Source organism: Crinia signifera, chromosome 6, assembly GCF_055691185.1.
Source record: "Crinia signifera chromosome 6, ASM5569118v1, whole genome shotgun sequence".
Classification (NCBI taxonomy): Eukaryota; Metazoa; Chordata; class Amphibia; order Anura; family Myobatrachidae; genus Crinia; species Crinia signifera.
Window position 1 is genome coordinate 162,793,289 of NC_139222.1, and position 20,985 is coordinate 162,814,273.

Genomic DNA, 20,985 nt, shown 5'->3' on the forward strand with positions numbered 1-20,985 from the left:
GGATAGACCTTTTTGCGACCCCATCCAATGCACAAGTTCCTACCTTTGTCTCCAGGGTATGGACGAAGGGAGCATCACACATGGATGCCATGTCCTTCCCATGGACAGACCTTTCCCTTCCATATGCATTTCCCCCTCCAGCCTTTCTGCTAAAAGTCCTCCACAAGATCAGGATAGACAAAGTACCCCACATAATCCTGGTCTACCCAGTGTGCCCTCCAGGATCTGGTTCCCTTTAGTCAATCAGTTGCGCAAGGGGCCCAAGATCCCTCTAGGCCTCTCCAGAGACTGTTTCCAAGGGACCCCAGACCTCCTCCAGAAACTGCCACAATCCATGTGGATAGAGATATTACTCGGCTATTAGCAAACGCCAACCTATCGTCGGCATCAGTGACACTAATCAATGCCTCTCTGAGACCCAGAACAAGGGCCAGATACCGAGCTATCATTAACGAATACAGTACATGGATAGCTACTTGGTCTCAAGCCCTCTCTTCCAATACCCTCAATTTAGCTTTAGACTTCTTAGCAGCTAAGTTTGAGGCTGGCCTGGCATCTACTACCATACGCTCTTACGGCTCGGCCTTAGCATTATTGGTTCCCGGTCTTACAGAGAATAAGCTCTACCTACGTCTACTGAAGGGAGCTTTCCTCTCCAGACCATGTTGTCCCCGCTACTCTAGCACATGGGACACCGAACCATTTCTACAATTCCTGGCCTCCATAGACTCTACAACAGATATGGGCATGTTATCCAGGAAGCTAGCATCTCTACTAGCCTTAGCCTTTGCTGCAAGAGGTGCTGAACTCAGCCTCATACACATATCAGACCCATGGCTGACACAAACCCCATTAGGCTTTCATATAATCCTAAAGGGTCACACGAAAACCAGCTCTCTAAGCAACCCGCTGGTAGAGTTCGACATACTGAAAGACCATTCAGATGTTGACCTGTGTCTAGTTACATGCTTGACACATTACCTCCAAATGACAGCCTCAATTCGGGGTGACCATTCCCAGTTATTTATTACATGCCGTAAACCCTTCCGCCCCGCTAGAGCATCTACTATCCGTGGATGGATAGTAGCTGCAATGAACCTGGCGGGAATAGACACATCAACCTTCAAATGTCATTCAATTAAGGGCGCAGCTGTTACTTCCGCTGCAGCCAAGGGCTTACCACTACAATCGATAATGCAAGCTGCCCATTGGTCATCCAGCCGTACTTTTGTAAAACACTACTGGAGACCCACCGATCCTCAAAGGATCGAGTTTATTAGAGAAACCACCAGGTATGTGGTAGTCTACCCACCAGCTGTTGCTAGGTGGCAAGCCTCCCGACGAACAAACAGTAGTTTGCAGGAATCTATGACCTGCAAACTTTTTTGTTCTAGGGAATAGGATTGCCACCTAGCAACAGCTCCCACCCAACCCACCCTAGACCTTGCTAGGTCTGTTGGTTACTCTAACTCAATTCTATAATCCTGTATTTCTTTTCTGCCCTTTCAGGCGCACCAAAAGGCCAGAAGAAGCCACAGGCACAACCAGCTAAGGAGAACAAGTAGATCCATCTGGCTCATTCGCCCGCCGTTTCAAGTTGACCACTTGGTCCTTCTTATTGGACTCTATCGTCTATAGACAGTATTGCTGACCCTAGTTAGTCCTTACCAGTTCTTGTTTTCACTTACGTGATTATGTTCAGTAAAATCCTTTGTTGCACCTATTTTCTCCTTGCCATTATTCCTTAATAGTTTGACTAACGTGCTCCATTCAAATTGTTCTATTTGGGATTGCCATCAGCGACCTTCCGAAAAAACTAAAGCTGGGGGCGGGATCCTGGGCTCAGGAGAGCGCGTGCCTGCACGTGACCAGCGTGCGTGCGCACGCGCCCGGACCCGCTCCCCAGATCAGGGGAAAGGTAAGTGAAAAATCTTTTCACTTTACCTTTTCCTGCGCAGTCGGGAGGCTTGCCAGCCTAACCCACCAGCTGTTGCTAGGTGGCAATCCTATTCCCTAGAACAGTGGTGGCCAACCCGAGGCTCTTGAGCCTCATGCGGCTCTCCCCCTTGTAAAGTGCGGCTCCTGCTCCCACTGCTGCCCACCACCCACCGTCCATCCCAGTCCCCACTGCTCCCCGTTCCCTGAATCCCTTCTCCTTCTGAGGGGAGGAGAGCGCGCATTGCGCATCTCTCCTACCCTTTACTGTGCATCCTTGTGACTGGGCCATGGCCAGCAGCCAATCAGGAGCCATTAGCGAGCTTTGATTGGTGGACGGACCAGTCACAGGGAAGTGAGGGGGGAAGGAGACGTGCGCTGTGCTGTGCTTGTGTGCTCCCCTCCCCTCGGTGACATGACATGAGTCGGACGCCAGACTGTCCTCTCCCTGCCTGGCAGCAGCTGCAACAACGGTGAGTGCTGCTGCTGGGAAAATTGCACTGTGGGGGCATAGCAGTTTGTGGCACTGTGGGGGCATAGCAGCTTTCTGGCACCATGGGGGCATATGTATATATGGCACTGCACTATTGGAGGCATATTTGTATCACACCCACCCAAGGGGTCAAAATAGACTACACCCCTTTTTTTGGCGCATGCACCTTCGGCGCACGCATGATGTCGGCTCTTTAGCTTGACTACCGATATTTTTCGGCTCTTTACCTCTGACCGGTTGGCCACCCCTGCCCTACAACAAAGAAAGTTTGCAGGTCATAGATTCCTGCAAACTACTGTAGCGATATGTTTAACTGCTATATGAAGTAAAGATGTGCACTGGACACTTTTCAGGTTTTGGTTTTGGATCTGGATCTCCTTTCACGTATTGGATCTGGATTGTTTGGGCGGCACAAACATGTGGCACATCTAGGAGCGGCACTGCAGTGGCAGACATTATCAGCTTTAAAAATGATGCCAAAAAAGCTCCAAAATGCACATAATGCAAAGAAAAGAGGTGCAAGATGAAATTATCCTTGGGCCTTATATTGTATAAACAGGACATGCAATCTTTAATAAACCAATGGTTTCAGTGACCAGGACTGCCACACTTGTGGCTGAAATGATTGGCTTGTTTGGGCCCCTTACAAAACAAGCCACCAATGATCTCTCTCTACACAAATTGTATCTACATAGGCAAGATTCCTCACCCCCATTAAGGTGTTGAATTATACGGCACATGTGTCCTGTATCAGATTTGAATGAAAATTACAAAAAGCTATTTTTTTAATTTGTAATGCAAGGCCTGTTAAGTGTGCTGTATTAGTCCAGGGGAGCTGTATCAGTCCAGGAGTGAGCCAAGTGTGCCGTATAAATCATGGGGTGTTGCTAAGTCTGCCGTATTATTCCAGGGATGCCCCCATGTGTCCTATATCAGTCCCGGGGTGCCTGCATGTGTGCCGTATAATTCCATGGGTGCCCCCATGTGTCCTGTACCAGTCATGGGATGTCTGCATGTGTACCATATCAGGCACCACTTGTGTGGCATACCTGACCCATGTGACCAAAGGTGTGCACAGGCACTTCCTGGACTTAATTGCTGCTGCGGCTTGCAGCCAATCACAGGCAAGCAGGGGGGATATAGCTGAGGCCTCTGGCCCATTACCCCTGCCTTGAACAACTTGTCTGATCTCTGTGTGTATCCAGTCCTCAGTGTTCCAAGGCTCCAGGATCCTGTCCAGAGACCATGTGGTTACCCTGTGCAATCTGCTGCAGTCATCTGCTGCTGATATTAAAGCTCCCTGGCTCTCCTAACCTGCCAGGTTACCTTCCTCGCTGTCTACCATCACCAGGTCCCAAGGGAAGAGGATAGAGCACTCCAGCATCTTCTAGCAGAGTTTGCTAGTGCCCTTAAAGGGCCATACCACCTTTTGACTCCCAAGTCAACAGAGGCGTCAACTCTCAGTTTCCTGTTAACTCCCGTGTCGGCTCCCAGGCCATCAACAGCCGTGTTGGTTTCCATGCCGTCAACTCCCGCGTTGACTCCCAGGTCGGCAACAAGCTCCTGTCAACTCCCAGGTCGTCAACACTCCCTCTGGCTCTCAGGCCGTCTACACTACCGTGTCGGCTTCCAGGCCATCAACACTCCGTGTTGCCACTGCTATCACTCAAGCCACTGCTATCACTCTGGCCTCCGAGGTCAGCGCAGACCAAGTATCAAGTACCAGGCTCCAAGTTCCTCAGTTTTTTCTTTCTGTTAACATTTAATGTGTCTAGAATTATAAAGAATGGTAAAACATAATGGTGATTCTTTGCAGCTTGAATCACATTGGTTGTATTTGTATCTTAGTGCAGCGGTGTAATTGGCTCTGTGTTATTTTCCTCCTGCACTGTGCTGTGCACACATTGCTAGAACTAGCACTCAGGGAAAATTCCCATGTAGCAGCAAAGGGGGAGGCATGGAGGCTCCAGTCCGTTCCCATGGAAACTAAGTGATGCGCCAGCAGAGAGGTGCAGAAGGGACATCCACCCTCCCCAAAGATCTTCAAGGACACATGCCAATTACAGCATCTGTGGCAACCTCCCCCTTCAGCACATCTGCATCTAGATTAGCTCAGTCCTTTTAGTCCTGCAAGCTTGTATGGCATATTTATCTCATGCATATTTCTAGCTATCCAAGCTTGGCACCTTTACTCTACAGGGAGGCACAAGCTACAGCTACAGTACACTGTGTGTGTGTGTGTATCTTTCCTTATTTCCCATATCCAGATGCTGCCTACTCTATGGTAGGCCCCACCCTACCATTGCTACACAGTGATGTGTTTATAGTGATACCAAGCGCTGTATAAAGCTAATATTGGCTGCTGTCTATCCAGATAACGTTCTAAATCAATATTTTCAAACAAAGGTTATTAATGTGATATACAGTGATAACTAGCACTGCTGTCTTGTCCTCATGACCACAATACATTATGCATAAATCCATCTAGTTGCAGAACTCTTGTTTGCATATTAATGCTGACACACGCCAAAGCTTATTTTTCTGTAGATTCTGAAACAGAAAACAAATGAGTTACGGTCTGAAATGTAAAAGCAAGTTGCTGGTACTACTCTGCTTAGATTGTCTGGGCAGCATACAAGGGCCCTTATTCTGGTTCACTTGCAAAGGCAAATGGACAAAACCATGTGCACTGCAGGGGGGCAAATGCACAGAAACAAAATAAATCACCCAAATGTAACTCTCTCTGCACATGTTACATCTGCCCCACCTGCAGTGCACATGGATTTGTCCATTTGAGAAGAAATTTGCCTTTGCGAGTGAACCAGAATAAGGGCCAAGGTGTATTCTGTGCAACGTAGGTATTCCTGTGCAGTTGATGCCTCCAAAGGTTTTGTTACTTAAAACCTCTTAAAGTTGTATTTATCAAAAAGTGTTTCCCTTCCCATCTCCTTTATTTTAAAAGAAAAATGCCAAAACCAATTAGGAAAAGCAGAAGAGAAAAAGGAAGAAAAAAAAAATCAAGGTTGCCTACCCTCCCAGAATGGCTGGGAGGCTCCCAAAAATTGGGTCCCCCTCCTGGCACCCCAGAAACGTGGGGAAACCTCCCTCATTCCACCGGATCCCACACCAGTCCCCCGTCATATGCTTTTATATACCTCAATTCATGGCTTTTTGGGGAGAGGAAGGGGCCCACAATTTGAGGTATTTGCTGTACTGGGGGCGGGGCTTGAAGATGTTGAGAACAGAACCCACTACACAAAGTGCTGCTGATAGTCTCCACTCCAGGCTTCTCCCGGAGAGGATACTCTAAAAGTAGGTAATCCTCGCGGATATATAAAATTAGGACCAGATGCATCGAAAGGCTATTGTGGTCCGATTTTGTGAAATTTCAATTTTTTATGCAAAAATCTATCATTTTACAAAGTTGGTTAATGTTATAGCATTCAAGTTCATTAAAAGTCAGATGCTTTCAGCTCCGAACACAACCTGTTGGTAAATGTTTTGCCCATGTTAAACATACAACTTGGCCAATGTAATGGGAGCGAGGTTTGAAAGTTGGACACAAAGCAGCTCTAAAAACAGCTCTATAAAGTCAGACATATTTTGAGCTGAGCTCTATTCGTCAATGTTTAAATTCACTTTAAATTCACTTACAAGTACAAACTTTTAGCACATTGTAATTGTAACAAACATTGTATAAATAATTTCTAACCCTATAAATGAAAAAAATATACTTATTTCCGTAAAATTATCTCATGTAATTTTTTCATGTTTTCGATGTTAAAAGGAAATATGTGGAGCTGAGCCACAAGTGTAATATGCACTGAGTGCCAGCAAGAACATTTTATGGACCAGCACTTATAATTTGGACACTATCTGGACTGTTGAATATATCCACTGAACACTCTTTATTGCGGTATGCTTCTAAATTGATCCAGGTATTGCTACCATCTGTTTGGACAACCCCTATGAGCATTTCTGCAAAAGAAGGATTACATGCTCTTTGACATCAGGGGACTCCTATGACCACCTGGTATACGATTGCTGCTAAGTATCTGTCTTTAAGAAGGTCCTAGGAGCAGATATTAGCCAGTCCCACCCATCTTATGTCCATATTCTCCACAGTATGTCCGCTTTTGGGCAAAACTGACCATTTCGGAATTGCGAGCGAAGCCAGCGATGCGAGGGGATGCGGTGCACTTGAAATTAAATAGAGATAGTATCAATGAATATCCATGGCCATGTTTTATTCAATTAATTCTATAATAATAATAATAATAATAATAATAATAATAACATTAATAGTTCTGTAACCACTAGGCTGATATGGTCACATGGTATGTGACCACAGGCAGACAAGCTCTGCTCCTCTCCTGTCATATTTATAGCCCAGGGCCGAACTAGGGTCATAAATATACTACTAGCAAAAGTAAATAGACTGCTGGGACTCTCATTACAATCTATAATCCAATAGTAACATTTTTATTTACAGAAATGTTCTAGTGTAGTACGGTATATTCCTATTTAGCAGAACCATAACATATGCTTACAATAGAAGTCTATTCACTTTTACCATCAGTGTGACAGAATAGCAATAATCTCAAGAAAAGAATAAATCAGATAATGATATTTTCAATGAGATAGGCTAGAATAAATCCCAAGAAACAGGAACATAAATTGAATAAAGATTGCAGACTTGGGAGCAGGGTCCTCTTATTGTATCTCTGTGTTTCTGTTATTACCCAGTCTTGTCCTATTAATGTTCTCTTCTCAACAAACAGAATATGCCGTCGCTACATAAATAACTCTTAATAAATAAATGAAATCATGCAAAGTACAGAAGAAAACTGTGACGATGACTTTGCATATGTTTAACATATTCCATACAGAGATTTTAGATTATTTATATTACAGAAAATAGATAAAATGGAGTATTCGATCAAAATAAATAAATTAGGATTTTAAGAAAGAATTGTTTAATTGGGGCACTATTTTTTTTTTAAGATGGTACATAGCAAGACAAAACAAGGCACATTGCCAGTTCTAGACGATGCGGGGAAGCATTGAGTGGCAGTGTTCATTTTGTTCATTTCCTTCACAATGAGTTTCAGGGTGGTCCCCAATCGGTAGTAATGTTGTCACTACTAGCGTTGGGAAAGATTGCGTTGGCAGAGTGCCTGTTCTGCTGGTGACAGTAAGATGTCAAATCCCGACTGCAATAATACAAAGTGATTTGTTGTTAAAATGCCAAAAGAGAAGCAGCCAACAGTGTGTGGAGCAGCAGGAAGAGACATTATCCCACAGAGTAATTACTAGCAGCAACCTCAATGCCACCAGTCCTCAATTCCACTCAATAGTATCCAATTGCTAATACAGTTATGGAGAACAACTGATAACCCATTCAGTACAAAACAGCCCTGAAAGGTCTTCCAGAGTGCAATATGTGCACCTGCAGGGTTTTAATGCACACGAAAATCCACAGCATTTTATGCAGAATCTATGAGCTACCAAAAGTGTATACCATGCAGAAATAAATGCAAAATTATTGAATAGCTCCATGAGTTAAAACCAGAGTTAGGGCCAGATGTATCAAGCTTCAAAAGTGATAAAATAGAGAGTGATAAACAGCCAGCCAATCAGACCGTGTTTGAAAAATGTCAGACAGGAGCTGATTGGCTGGCTGTTTATCACTCTCCATTTTATCACTTTTGAAGCTTGATACATCTGGCCCTTAATCCTGTTGCGGTGAACTCAGTGCCTAATGGTATATGCCCTTAAAAGTTAAATTAGTCCATTAAAAACACACACACACACATATACACACACATTTATTTACCATAGATAATATTAAGGTTTTTCAGACCTTAAAAGGAGACTAGAAAAATACCAAACATCCCATTGGCAGGATGGGAATTTGGTTGAAAGCAGTGGTACCCAGTTACGTATATAGGAGTCTATTTTTTTTATTAATCAGTGATAACCTGGGGCAACGCTGCCATTCGGCAACTTTAAGCAGCTGCCTAAGGGCGCCGGAACCTGAGGGGTGCCAGCCAAGGTGACCTACCTCCAAAATGAGAAATGTTCCTAAAGAGACTTTATTTTTTCACAAGACACAGCCACTGCTATGCCAGACCCAACTGTGACCCACAGCACAAACCCTTCAGCACACAAGCTGATTAGCTGAAACAGCTGCTCAAGTCGGCCAGCCTTCTATACTGGGTGGTGCTGTCTCTTCCTGCTGTTGGTCTATGTGTGCAGGTGGCTTAGGGCTTTACATATGTGGGGATCTGCTGTTGCCACTGCTGCTTGAGCAGGCTTGCTCACTGTGCTCACTGTGCCTTTTCCTGCTGCTGGTCTCTGTGTGTGGGCAGCTCAGATTCAACATTTCCTGGGCCATATTCAGGCTCTTTGCTGGATATTTTGGAACCAAGACAAGAAATCAAAAGTGTCCTGACCTGCTAAGAAATTACTCATGGACCTGGTACCTGCTGGAAAACGACTCATGGGCAGAGCACCGAGCATATGCTTGCCTGGATGAATAGCAGAGATTCCGGAGCTAGTGTCAGAGATTTTGGGGTGTAACACTGACTGACAGCTGACAGACTTGGACGAGATTAGAGTTATAGACACACTGAGGTGAAAGTGATGTATATACTGTGGCTATATGATTATTATTCACTTTAAATTTTTGTCACAAGGGGGACTTAGGGTTAGTGTGCAGGGGGAGTTACGGTTAGGCTGTAGGGAAGGAGTTAGGGGTTAGGCACTAAAAATGGTGTGTTAGGTTTAGTGTCATCCCAATTCCTGCCACAAATGCTGGAAGCCATTTCCAGGTGCCGTCCAAGAACTTGAGCTTGTGATGCTCCTCTGCATCACGACAATGGCCCTGCCCACAAATCCAGAAATGAGGTGGATTTTCTGGTCCACGAACACATTCAGGAGCTTAGTCATCCACCTTGCAGTCCAGACCTGGCCTCTGGGGCTTCTTCTTGTTTTTCACCGCACAAGCACAGCACACGATGCATGTGATTTGTTTTGAATCACCGGATGCTGTAGTGGAGACCTTCATCCAGCATGTAGAAGACAAAACTGCTTCGACTTGCATTAGGTTGGAATGTTCAAAGGTCGACACAAGCAAACGGTCGACATGAAAAGGTCAACATGAAAAAAGGTCGACATGAGTTTTTCATGTTTTTTTTTTAACTGACTTTTTCATACTTGACCATCCCAGTGGGCATAGAGGGAGAATATAATAGTGTGCCAAGCACAGCGAGGCACTGTGCCTGAAGCATGGTGAGAGCAGCAACCCATTTCAGGAGATGCGGTATGCTAATATGGTGTCTGTGTCGAACTATGTCAAAATAGACACAAAAAAATGTGAAACATACATGTCGACCTTTTTCCATGTCAACTTTTTGCCTGTAGACCTAGACACTGTTGACCTAACGATCTACACCCCTGATTAAGTACGTATGTACTTAGCTTTGTAGGGCGATTAAGTGGACGGAAATAAAGTACCGGCAATCGGCTCCTAACTGCAATGTTACATGATGGGTTTGAAAAATGATAGTTAGCATTTTCTCTGTCCATCTTATCTGTCTGTAAAGTATAAAGAGAAAACTGTGAATATTGCTGGAAACTTGTTCTACCCTTTGGTTTAACATACCTTTCTCTAGACACTAATAATAATAATAATACTAATAGTGTGTACACATGGTGCGATATGGCTTCCGATGTTGCCGATACAGTGAACATCGGAAGCCATATCGCATGCAGATCGCATGTTGATTGTATGCTTTTTTAGGGCTTGTGAGCCCGATGCGCTGCCGATGCAGGCTCCCCTGTGAGTGAAAGTCGGCGGTCAAACAGAGAGGGCAGCCAAGACTATATAGTGCAGATCTGCACTATATAGTTAAAAAGGTGCCACTGCATGCATGCCGTGCGATGCGAGTCCCAATACGATCTGATCGGATCGGGACTCGCATAGCACGGCATATGTACCGTGTGTACACACCTTAATACTATTTATATAGCACTTTTCTCCAGAGGGACTATTTTACACAAACATGAACATTCTACATACTGTAGTTCAGGTTTGCAGAAAATACAGAAACCATAAACATTAGTCAGAGGTTTTATATTATTGAATATAATACACTTACACTTAGGGATATATTTACTAAACGGCAGATTTTCAAATCTGTCGCTTATAAGCATTTGTACCAGTATAATATATAAACCAGCCATACTATTAAGTGCAAAACCAATGTTGCCCCGAGTGTACTGTACTTAAATTAATGGAATATTTATTTTGAGCTAATGTAGTTTGCAATACAACTCTTGCACCACCAGGGGATGCTACAAGAACAACTGTGAAAAGTGCTCATTTGGAAAGTGTTGCTGTCTTCTGAATCAGAAATCATTAGCTGGCACATTTATGTTGCACACTTGGTCCCTTATTCTGGTTCACTCGCAAAGGCATAGTCCTTCTAAAATGGACAAATCCATGTGCACTGCAGGGGGGCTGATGTAATATGTGCAGAGAGATTTAGATTTTGGTGAGGTATTCTTTTTCTGTGCAGGGAAAATACTGACTGCATTATTTTAAACTGCAATATAGATCTCACTTTTAAGTAAAACCCCACCCAAATCTAATTCTCTCTGCACAAGTTACCTCTACTCCACCTACAGTGCACATGGTTTTGTACATTTGGGAGTGAACCAGAATAAGGACCTTGCTGTGCATCATAAAGAACTTTTTATTTGAATTAGTGCACATTAATGTTCAGCACGATCATGGTGAACGCCTCCTTCTTACACTCAGGATGAGTCTTTGCAAGAACCTCAATATGGAGAGGTGCAGAACACCTTTTAGTGAAATGAAATTCCAGTTTTTTGAATGCAGCTTTTATTATGGATCACATAGATCATGAGTGTGGTGCGTTGCTGTTGTAATTATTACATATGTCAATTAGTGAATTTATGGGCAACATTAACCTGAATTTGAAATTTAAAAAAAAAATCCCCAAAATGTCCCCACATGTCCTAGACTTGCTCCATAATTCCACTATATGCAACTCACACCTCCCTGTTTGTCCAAAAAACTCATGGCCCTCCCTCAACACACGGCCCTCCCTCCGAGTGGTCTGGCCACGCCTGCATTGTCCAGACCACTCCCATTAAGACACTGCTTCTCACCAACGCAATGCAGCAATCTCCTGCAAGTGCATCAAACTGTGATCTCCTGCGATTGCAGTTTCAGGTGCATGCATGTGCAGAAGTGTGGACATTACCAAATAGCAACTTTCGCACTTCTGCAGGCCACACTGAATCAGGCTCATAACACAAAATCAGTGTCCTTGCAGATTTCCTTGCATTGTATCTGCATATACCTCCCCTGGTTTATCTGTCAGATAGGACAGATGGTGAGATTGGGCTGCAGGGAGAGATTCCGGTTGGTGTGTGCAACAGGAGAGGAGAGGCAGCCAGGGCTGCCACTAGAAATTTTCGGACCCTGGACTGATTTCCAGTTCGGTGAGGCGGCGGGAACCCAGGGGGAGCCCCGTTGTAAGGCGACGCCCGCGCATCTCGTGTGCGCGCGTCCCCTTATGGCGGCTAGCGGGGGATGGCGGATGGTGAATCTTCCGCCATCCCCTGCAAGAGTGAGACCCGCTCTATCTGTAGGAGCTGATTGGGTGGCTGTTTATCACTCTCCATTTTATCACTTTTGAAGCTTAGTGCATCTGGCCCTAGGTCTTTTGGATGCAGGCTTAATACCTGTGTCACATGTAAAGTAAACTGACTATCCACATACAATGGATGAAACCATTTTGTGTGTAAAAATATTTTTTATCCAATCAAAGAACATCAAAGGGACTTTGGGAGTGTGGGCAGGTCTGTGTGATGTCATGACATCACATAGTAGTCATGCAATGGTCCTCTGGGAATGTTTTGGACATCTTTATGGGGCCTCTTGGGACCTGCTGGGCCCTAGGCAGGCATCTACTGTAGGTTGACTTGTGGAGAATCCTCCTCTGCTCCACATCATATGAAACATGGCGGCAGCCAGGGGTTAAAGTGAGGCGGAACGGGGCGGAACTGCGTTCCGTCAGTTCCATTTTGGAGGCGGAACGGTTCCGCCTCCATCCGCTCACCTTGCCCCCTCTGCTTCTCCCTGCCTGCATTGCTAAACAAGACAGCCGGGTGCTGGAAAACCCGGCTGTCTCAGAGCACGTCGTCCATCCGTCCGCGGGCGGCTATTTGAAATGACGTGCCAGCTTGCGACTGCCTGATTGGCAGCCGGGCTGCGCGTCATTTCAAATAGCTGCAACGCACACGGAGGGATGGACGACGTGCTCTGAGACAGACGGGTTTTCCAGCACTCTACCCGGCTGTCAGGGGTGGGCTGGCTACAGGAACATGGCCGCCGGCGCTACCCGCTCAGGAGGCCAGGACGCTCTCCCTGCTATGCTCCTTAAACTGCTGCTGCCGCGCTTGTCATATTGTATGACAGCGCAGGCGGCAGCTTGCAGAGCGGCTCCCTCTCTCCGACGCGGCCGTTGAAATCCGCGCTCTTTATCTACCCCCGGGCCGGCCCCCACCATCCGGTGAGCAGTAGCCTCTCTCCCTCCCTGCAGTGTCCCAGGCCCGGCTCCCAGGTACCTGGTATGTACCTTATTTATACATTATATTGCCTTTATTTGAGTGCCGCCACCTCCTATTCATTATATATATATATATATATATATATATATATATATATATATATATATATATATATATAATGCAGCGGGCACTTTAAGCACTGTTTTCAGCCTGTTTGTCCTGGTTATTCAGGGGGAGCAGCCTGTGGTGTCCTGGTTATGCAGGGGGAGCAGCCTGTGGTGTCCTGGTTGTTATGCAGGGGGAGCAGCCTGTGGTGGCCTGGTTGTTATGCAGGGGGAGCAGCCTGTGGTGTCCTGGTTGTTATGCAGGGGGAGCAGCCTGTGGTGGCCTGGTTGTTATGCAGGGGGAGCAGCCTGTGGTGGCCTGGTTGTTATGCAGGGGGAGCAGCCTGTGGTGGCTTGGTTGTTATGCAGGGGGAGCAGCCTGTGGTGGCCTGGTTGATATGCAGGGGGAGCAGCCTGTGGTGTCCTGGTTGTTATGCAGGGGGAGCAGCCTGTGGTGTCCTGGTTGTTATGCAGGGGGAGCAGCCTGTGGTGTCCTGGTTGTTATGCAGGGGGAGCAGCCTGTGGTGTCCTGGTTGTTATGCAGGGGGAGCAGCCTGTGGTGTCCTGGTTATCCCAGCCTTCATACCCCCAAAATTCGTCTGAATGTGGGTCGCAATCGCGGCTCCGCTCTCTTACTGAATTATTCTCCACCCATTTGCTGCATTATTTAATTTTTTCGGGGGCGGGGGTTCGATATCCAGGAATCGCTGATGCGCTGTTACTTATGGGCCAGTGCTCTGAACTTGCCCCCTAGGCTAAAAGTTGCCAGCCAGCCCCTGCCGGCTGTCTTGTTTACCTTGTGTTGCTGGCAGGGGTGTCGAGGATTGGCAGGTATGCATGGGCTGACCTTTCTGCAGAGCAGTCACCTGGACCATGACGCCTAGTAATGCACAGCCGGCTCAAAGCTCCACTCCCAGTGTCCGGTCACTGCAGACCACATCAGCAGAGAAAGAGCACTTTCTGGGACTGCAGAAGTAGCTGCCCGGGCTGAGATCCTTACTTGCCAACAGCTGAGCGGAGAGCAGTGCGGAGCTTCTGTGGGAGCTAGGGAAGCAGCGGCATCTGTTCTAGAATGACCATGAGCAGTGTAACCTGCACTGGTGGATGTCCAGCAGCTGCAGCAGGGAAACAAGCTATGTGCAGACCTCCTACCTGAAGAGGATGAAGGTGAGGGGCCCTGTGCCAGCCATTATATTATTGGTTTTATGATTGTGTCACTTTTTCACATGTGCCAATGTTGTGTACTGTGTCCTCATTCTGCAAATTATGTCATATTGGGGTGTGATGTAGGGTACATAACTTGTGGCATAATGTAGGGAACGGAACCTTTCACATTGTTTGGCCTGTTAGATTCTTTTGCACTTTGGGGCATAATTTGCATTAAGGGTGGCGTTATGTGGCCCGCATTATTGTTTCCATGTCTATGTGAGATAGGTCATACATTTTGAGCTCGCAGGGGGGCGCCGAATACCCTAGCACCCGCCCTGGTTGTGACATATGGGGGGGGGGGGGGGGAGATGGCGGGGAAGAGAGTTCCACCACCTCACCAGGACCACTTTAAGCACTGGCGGCAGCTTTCAGTAGGCTAATACAGCATTACCTGACAGACTGTTGACAGGCAGAAGAAGCACTGAACCTTTCAGATCAGTGAATAATTCTCACTGTTCTGTATTTTGTCAGCAGAGCGTTCATTCACTGATCTCAAGCAGACTTGCCTCTTCTCCTGCTATCTGATTTATTGTCATTGTGTTCTCTGGGATCTGACTGCATGCCAGTGACAGACACAGTGGACTAGCAACCACCACAGTAAACCGGTGCCATCCCTGCTTGGTTGCTGTTATAGCTTCAACTATAAAAAAAATTATATATTTTCATAGTTATCTTGTTCATTGCAAATATTGAAGGAAATGATAAAATTCTGGCTTGGCAGATGCATACCTCCCAACTGTCCGAATTTTTGTGTGGCCCGGTTTTTTGGGACTGTCCTGCTGTCCCACTTGTGGAGGGCAGTTGGCAATCCCCTTTCATTCGATGATCGTTTGATTAGGTCAGGCTCCTTTTGCGGACACCAGTGTGGCAGAGCGTTATGATTGACAATGACACACGCTGAGGATGCAGATGGAATGCGAAAGTAGTGCACGTTATCTCTGTACTAGGCCATGGGCAAAAATAAAGTACCAGCCAACTGTGCATGAAAAATGATTGGTTAGTACTTTTATCTCCAACCACTTTATCTCTCTCCAAGCTTTAGTAAATAAGGGGCAGATGTATTAAGCCTGGTGAAGAGATAAACTGGAGATAAAGTGGAAGGAGTTAACGCACCAGCCAATCAGATCCCAACTGTCACAGCTGATTGGCTGGTGCGTTAACTCTTCCAAGTTATCTCCACTTTATCTCCAGTTTATCTCTTCTCCAGGCTTAATACATCTGCCCCTATACCCCCTAATATTCACTCCATGACCAGCACATACACATCCATGACAACATTCTTGATTTTACCCTACAGCATTTTGTTGACCATAAACAACTTTAATCCAGTAAAATAGCCCCAGCACATATTATTACAAAACTAATATATACACAACATACATGACATTGCTGCTCCCAAACACCAGCACCATGTCATTCATACTGTGGCATTTAGTGGTCTGTGCGCGTGATTGCTGCTGGCAGCACTGGATCTGCACTTGAGCAGTGCTGCGGCAAAGCATGTGCAGATCCTATAAATTGGAGATGTATGTAAACATACATCATTTACACTGCAAAATCACACTGCAGTGGCTCTTTAAGAAAACTGGAGATTTCTTACCAAATCTCTAATTTTCTAAATCTCTCACCCTATTATATTTCACCCATTTTAAGTTTAATTAGTCCAAATCGTAGATAGGGACTTGTTGTGCACTGAGAAACATAATCTAGGGAGGTGAGCATGATAACAGCTAAACATGTGATGTTTTTATCTTGTAGGCAAAACATATTAACAACGTAATCATAGGTAAAATTGGCTTCATGCGAGACAGGAGAAATATAGGTTCATCTTGTAACTGTGCTCATTAACCACCATCCCTCTGCATCACTTTGTCTTGTTCCCCTGTGGAACCCTGCAGCAAAGCACTATTAGCATAATTACTCACATTCATTAAGTATGGCTGCATTAGATATGCCAATCAGGAACGAGGTACGTGTCCAGGATCATCAGGCCTTCATACGACTAGTCGCAGTGTTGCTTTGTAGAGAGGAAATAGCATCTTGCAGGCTGAGTGTCAAGAGCGGGAGATCTCAGAGCAAACATGCAGGATGCAGCCTCTGCAGGGATTAAGGAAGATGGTAAACAGCATATAGTGTTAGGGGGCATCATAAAATGTTCAGGAAACAAAAGCAAACATCATGTAATGCAGTCAAAAACTAGTAAAGTAAGTAGGAATATGTTACTTGATACTCATATGACCAGGATCCCAGGCTGATGGGAGTTTAGTTTAGGTTTGGCTGCAAGTGGCTAGGGTGATGAGGTCTAAAGGCCACCATACACTACATGCGTTTGGTGGGTTGGTTAACTCTGCTTGAAACTTACCACACTAAATAGAACTGGGACTGATGGGGGCCTAGCCCTCCAGAGTTTTAGATTATATTACCTAGCTGCACAGTTAACGCCGCCTCCTCTAGCATCCTGAAAAACTGTCTGCTGTATGGTGGCAGCCATTTTGGGAGGGTCAGTTTTCATTAGCACTGCAGCAGGAGCCAGGAGGAGATGGAGAGCTTTGACTGCACAAGTAATCGGTGAGTCCCAGCCACAGACACGGCAGGCGGCATTGGCGTAACCATAGCCCCGCAGACCGGTGCCCACACTTACTCAGCGCCTCCCCACCACAGTGGGGTCTGTGGGGCTATTGTTACTGCCGGCTTGACTCCACTTCAGTTGCTGCTTACTGGTGGCCTGTCCTATAGATGGTCCCCTCTTATTAAATAGGTCCTACTTGTTTGAAACTGACTGAGAAACTATTGGGAAGTCGGGGATGGGATCCAGAAATCCCTCTGCATGGCTCTTATAAACTCCTGGATCTGGTAGTGTTACAGGTCGGGGAGACATTGGGTAGACTGGGTGTAACAATGCTAGGCCATCTTTATAACAATGAGGGACTTAAATCATTCCAACAATCAAAAATGAGATTTTCAGATTCCCAACACGTATCTTTATAGATATTTCTTGCTCTGTCATGTCCTCACTAAGCAATTTGGGGGAGCCACCCTGGTCATTCTCTCACCAAGGGTCAGCGCTGTAAACTGGGTCCAAGGGGGTATTCTGGTTCATTCGCTCAGATGCAAATTTGCATCCTTGCGAGTGAACCATATGCCGCCTTGTGAATGATGGTACGCCAGCCCACTATTCGCAAGGCACGTACGTTTGCACTGTCTGCGAATGGATGCTTTACATAAACATCCATTTGCAGCCCGCAGGGTATCACCCACATCATTAGTGACATCCGGTGATGTCAGCTGGCTGCCCCCACGCAACCGAGTCATTGGCTGGGCATTCTCATGGGAACGCCCATAAAACGCATATGCTAATGGTCAGCACCGCCACCCCATGCCCCCCTCCATCTTCTGTTCTGAACAGTTTGTTTGCCGTGGCCGCACACGACCAGTGTATGCACACGTGCACAAATGCGCAAAGTCAAAATAGCGGCCCATGCCAATGCACAGGGCCATGCGAACGGACCAGAATAAGGTCCCAAGTCACCTTGTTTGCATAATCTACTCCACTCTGCTTGTGGCTTTCCATAATATGGCCTTGCCTACCTTGCACCTGTGGGTGTCTGATCTGGGGGATATTTCAGAGGAGGATTGGCAGAGGCATTGGGGAATATTTGTTATGCCACCAATTCAATCAGATTTCAACAAATTCAACTCTTCTTGGTACACAGAATTTATATAACCCCTCTCTATAGAGGCTCTATAGATTTGTGGGAAGGGCTGATTCAAGCTGTCCCAAGTGCATCTCTGGAGACGGAACATTCATACGGCGATATCTAGAGATGTACTTACCCCTACAGCTGGCATATTGCCAATTATGGATGAGGAATTACTAAACAATAGTACTCGGAAATATGTTTGCAATCTCTGTGCTATTGCTAAGGTATGCGTTGCCAGGACCTGGATGGCCGCTAACGGCCCAATGCTTACTACTTGGAAATCCTTGGTTAACAATACCATTGCCCATGAAAAATACATCTATATGGCTAGAAATGCACAACCTAAATTTGATAACGTCTGGGTTAGATGGCTAGACTCTCCGCATGCCACTCAACTTTGAACTCTTGTCTTACTATCCTCCCACTTGGTGTTGTTATTACCTTCTACATCTGGATGCTGAGTTTGATGATTAGTGGATCACAATGACAAAATTTGCTGTGTCCTACTACATGTACTGTATAAGCACTTAATTTCGCGAGCAATAATTTTCGCGATAATGGAGAAATCGGCGATTTCGCAAGCTGAAAATTTCGCAAATAACTACTGTACCTGCTGTAAATAGAACCCCCCCGTATTAAATGAGAAGCTGGGGGGGATATTTTGCGCGGCTTTAATTTTCGCGATTACGAAAGGCTCACGAAAATCGTGAAAATTAAAGCCATGCGAAAATAAGTGATTTTACAGTACCTATACTGTAACTTCTCATTGATTTTATTCTGTGTCTATGGACCACGGGTTTATCTTATATTGTATACAAATGGCACTGTACCGGTTGCAATTTGACAACGTTTTATTTGTCATTGTTTTTGCAATTTTTTTGCAATTTTCAAAAACCAATAAAAAGATATTGAATTGAAAAAAAACTATATGTATAGCAATATTTCTGATTAAATATACAGTAATTTATAGTAATGAAACTGTTAAACTCTAAACTATTCTGGTTTCATAAATTTGTCCTCCCCCGCAACTTTTTCTTAGCACACAACCCTCTGCTCTGCAGCTGCCTGTAAAACTGACAGGGTCTGCATGAAACGTCTGCCCTATTGTTTGCTGTGGCTGGCATGGTGCCCAGTCCACACATCACAGGTCCCCTGGCATGCTGCAGTCTGACATTTCTTGATATTCAACCATTGTTCTCAATCCCATAGCACAGACGCCAGGGATGAAATGCAGGGAGACTCATCACAAAAGATTTCATTGGGCTATGCATGCAGATAGACGACGCAGAGTAACAATGCAATGGATTGAGAAGGTGCTTATTCAGAATAAGGAAGTATAGTAATGATCTGCAAGGCTTGGCAGAGAAGGTGCCACAACAATGGGAAGTATACCGGTTGGAAATGAGGCATATTAGAATACAGTCAACATAAATCAGACGTCAGGGATTTACAAGAACAAAAGCAGAAGAAAAAGTATATGTAGCCAAGTTTTCAAGTTATGTTTGTCATGTATTAATAATCACACATCAATGCAGTTGTTACTCAGTTGTGCTATTCACAATAATTCATCCAATACAATCAGAGTGCCTAGTGGCACAAGAGACCTGGACATTGCCTAACACCTTCAGTTTACATTGTTCTGCTCTCCCGTAATAATTATACTACATCTCTACCATGCATAATCCTTATATTATGTAGAGGAACCTGTTGAGATATGTTTGGAGTTCTGTCTGCATTTCACAATTATGGAAGTTGACAACAAATGTCTACAATGTAAATGTAAATAAAATATTCACCTGAAGAATCGCATATACCAATATTCACCATAAATCCGTCCGGTATACCTATTCTGAACTATTGTGATTCTATGGCTTTTGCAGGCTTAAGTCCTTCTGTTCCAATCAAACATCAAGGTATGTAAGGACAGACTGTAACTTTACAGAAAGAGCAGTGCATTTACAGAATGGATTCTGAACCCTAAGTGGTACGGATGTTGAATGACATTTCTTAATAAATGCAATTTTGAAAATGAATGAAGGATTGAAGGAAGAATAGCTGGCATAAGATCAGAGGCACTGTAGCAGGTACTGAAGGGTGTGTTGGCAAAATTGTTCTCATCTCCTGTCACATTGTATGTTTCTCAACAGCTTTAGACTAATCAGGAGCATCTCCCCTCCTCCCAACACCCCCTGAAAATGCTTTTAGTTGTCAGAATAAATTAAAGAAGGAATACAGAAAGAGGAAACAAAAAAGACCACATGCTTAATTAAAAAAAAAATCCCTGCTTACCAGTACTAATTAATTAGCGTGAAATTGCTTCCCTCCGATATGACAGCGGCAGAAGGAAATCTCGCTGTATAATTCGTCTGCTACCAAAATTGTCTCATCTGATATTTGTGTCGGTATCGTCGTCCTTTTGTAAGCTTTAATATCATTTTAGATTATTTTTTTTTGTTATCGCCCTCCTTTGGTAGCCGGGTAAAAATTCTGGGGGTCCAGAGACAAATGAGAGGATTGGCAGCTGCAGTGTTCTGCTTCCGGTGCGAAGAGAAATGATGAACGTACAAGGAGTTTGAAGAGCGAGGTAGTTGCATGGGAAATCGGGTTTCATTAGGAAAGGGAGGGGGGGGGGACACATAGAATATTAAGTGGGGGACAGAAAAGTCCAGCCTAGAATATAAAAATACAATAATATAAGATGATTTGTGAACATTGCAGATTGCCTGAAATCTGTTTCATTCTAAAAAGCGGTTCACTGTCACTGCAGCAATCATTGTAGAGGAAAAAAAGATATTTATACAGATTGAGTATCCCTTATCCAGATATCTGTTATCCAAATTATTCATACTGTAGTTCCCAAAATGTACTTTGTTTTTGCTTAAAACCTACTGGGGACATCTGTAACTGGCACTACTGGGGACATAATAGGTAACTGGCT

The 20,985-nt window shown here is 45.0% G+C and overlaps 1 long non-coding RNA gene across 1 annotated transcript in view; it reads right to left on the reverse strand.

The window, feature by feature from the left end:
• Positions 1-20,599, reverse strand: part of LOC146008506 (uncharacterized) — a 58,238-nt gene extending 37,639 nt beyond the window's left edge. Inside the window, exons 1-2 of the long non-coding RNA XR_014444523.1 lie at positions 20,337-20,599; positions 16,272-16,443 (exon numbers count right to left, since the gene is read on the reverse strand). This is a non-coding gene — a long non-coding RNA (uncharacterized LOC146008506). The remainder of the gene's footprint in view (positions 1-16,271; positions 16,444-20,336) is intronic.
• Between the last annotated feature and the right edge of the window lie 386 nt (positions 20,600-20,985).